We start from the raw sequence: 3,330 nt of genomic DNA on the forward strand, positions 1-3,330 counted from the left end.
ACATGCACCGAGTACACAACATATTAGACAATGACAAAAAATAGATATACAATGAGTACAGAACATATCAGCAAATCACAAAGAATGTATATACAAATCATATTGATAAATGACAAAAGTGCACACTCACTGAACTAGTGAACATATCAGGAAATCACAAATGTATAGGCAACGAGTACAAATCATATTGAGAAATGACAAAAGTGCACAGGCATTGAATTTCAGTACAAAACATATTAACAAATGGCAGAAGTGCGCACACACTGTAGTTCAGAACATATTAAGTAAAGACAAAATGTATATACAATGAGTATAGAACATATTCACAAATGGCAAAAGTGCACACGCACTGTAATTCAGGATATATCAGCAAATCACAAAATGTATATACAATAAGTAGAAATCATGTTAGAAAAATGAGAAAAGTGCACACGCACTATAATTCAGAATATATCAGCAAATAAAAAAAAAAAAAATGTATTGGTCATGAATACAAATCATATTAGCAAAAAAATGATTTTCACTATGTTACAAGAATTAGGATAGGAAAGGGAAGGATTGTATCATGGTTGTAGCACTTTAGGTTGCACGCAGCTGCACTGAAAGTCCATATCTTTCTACAGAAGCACAACACCAAGTGAGACAATCTGAAGCTCTTTTCCTTGAGGTATTAATCAGTGTAGCCAAGACACTGAAATGCCATAGTAATATTCCATGTTATCCTTTTGGTAGTACATTAGGTACACCAAACAGTGGGATCATAATAGAATCTCATCGCTCATTGTGGTGGACAGCATGTCGTGTCAACACCACGTTCTTGTCTGTTATAGCAACGTAGAATTAGTGAAAAAACCAAGGATAGTGCTCCATGATCATGAGGATACACAGGACAAACGGATATTGCAGTAATTCCAGGTAATTAGGTTAGAAGGTGAAGGACATTAAGTCACATATTAGTCTTCATTGAGAATTACACTAGTAATGGGTGGCAGTCATCGCCTAGTCGTTGAACATTTCTGTGCCATGTACGTAGTATTACAGAATAATGTTCATGAGTAACTTTACAGAGAACATGGGCATTCATTGCCTAATTACAATCATCAGAAGTCATTTACACAGAACATTGGCACTCTTTGCCTAATTACCATCAGAAATCATTTACAGAGAACATTGGCATTCATTGCCTAATTACAAACCATTTACAAAGAACATTAGCATTCATAGACTAATTACAAATCATCAAAAGTCATTTACAGAGAACATTGGCATTCATTGCCCAATTACAATCATCAGAAGTCATTTACACAGAACATAGGCACTCATTGCCTAATTACCATCAGAAATCATTTACAGAGAACATTGGCATTCATTGCCCAATTACAATCATCAGACGTCATAACTTAAAACAGGAGGTAGTCAATAACATAGTGTTACATAATAATGTTCATAATTAATCATTGGTCATCTCAATACAGTAATCAGTAGCATTCATTTCCCAGTTACAAAGCATAAAACAGGAGGTAGTCAGTAACATAGTATTACAGAATAATGTTCATAATTAATCATTGGTCATCTCAATACAGTAATCAGTAGCATTCATTTCCCAGTTACAAAGCATTATTATTCATTATTCAGGTGACATACTATTCAGAGCTGATCAGTATTACTCAGAACTTTCTTAAACTGGTATCATTATTTGGGACTGGTAATACACTTTTTGTTAGCAATGCATTGCGTTGGATAATTACAGGGGAAAGAAAAAAATTTCTTTTGGGTTGTTACTGTAAATGAAAATGTGTAACGTCATTCGTCATGAGTCAGCTGTAGCAAGATTATGAAATAAGTAGAGTATATGTAATCACATTCATAAATGACATAGATTTAATGAACAACTGCTTATAGCACATTAATTTCATGAATAATTTCTCCTGCAAAAAATATATAAATGGATTATTAAACTGAAAGAAGAAATGCATTTTATGCTGAAAAGTAGTGAACTTCGAATTAACAGGTAATGAAATGTGTATAAAATTGTGTTCCATAGCTGTCCCTTCCAAAACCTTCAGTCATCATATTATGCAATATAATACCTACTGTCAAAACGAACTGCAACAAATACTTAAATAACTACATAGCATAAATACATAACTCCAACATTATCCTCATCTGTAAAGAAAAATCTTCATTATCCATCACATCATTATCTATATTATCATAACTCCATTATCATCATCACCTGTAAAGAAAAACTTCATTATCCATAGTAGCATACTCTTCATCATTATTCATCAGCATTCATTATCATCTGCAAAAAATCACTTCATTACTCATTATACAACTATTCCTTATTTCTATCATATTTCATCACTAAAACTAAGATGTGTAGTTCTGTCTGACAGCCTGCAACAATCGCCTCGTATTCTGAAAGAAAAAATTAGTTAAGACTGCTATTCTACGATGTGTATAGTATATTCTTGTTAATGCTTGTTAATTCTGATCCATTTACTCTTCCTCATAAGGTTTGCATCTTCTTTCGACCATTCCGAAGGTGAAATTCCCATTTTTGTTTAATTTCTTTCTTTCACGCATCATTTCTTTCTGAAATTGATGAACAAAGATTAATGTCTTCCATTTACATCATACACTCCCTAATTAATGACTGGTTTATGGTAACATAGTTAAGCATACAGCATAACATGACAGAAAACATAATATGTGAAAAAAAGTAGACAGTGTTCAAATGCAAAAATGTACACAGAATATCACAATGCAGCGGCAAAAAAAAAAAAAAATGTAAAACACTCACGACGTTGAGATATCATAGGGCAAAAGTGTCAAAGTCAACTGGTGTGTGTTATATCTTAACTATTTCATAGTGCATACAAACAAAATCCCCCCCATGAACCATGGACCTTGCCGTTGGTGGGGAGGCTTGCGTGCCTCAGCGATACAGATAGCCGTACCGTAGGTACAACCATAACGGAGGGGTATCTGTTCGAGGCCAGACAAACGTGTGGTTCCTGAAGAGGGGCAGCAGCCTTTTCAGTAGTTGCAAGGGCAACAGTCTGGATGATTGACTGATCTGGCCTTGTAACAATAACCAAAACGGCCTTGCTGTGCTGGTACGGAGAACGGCTGAAAGCAAGGGGAAACTACGGCCGTAATTTTTCACGAGGGCATGCAGCTTTACTGTATGATTAAATGATGATGGTGTCCTCTTGGGTAAAATATTCCGGAGGTAAAATAGTCCCCCATTCGGACCTCCGGGCGGGGACTACTCAAGAGGATTTGGTTATCGGGAGAAAGAAAACTGGCGTTCTACGGATCGGA

The sequence above is a fragment of the Schistocerca nitens genome, chromosome 9 (genome assembly GCF_023898315.1).
Source record: "Schistocerca nitens isolate TAMUIC-IGC-003100 chromosome 9, iqSchNite1.1, whole genome shotgun sequence".
Lineage (NCBI taxonomy): Eukaryota > Metazoa > Arthropoda > Insecta > Orthoptera > Acrididae > Schistocerca > Schistocerca nitens.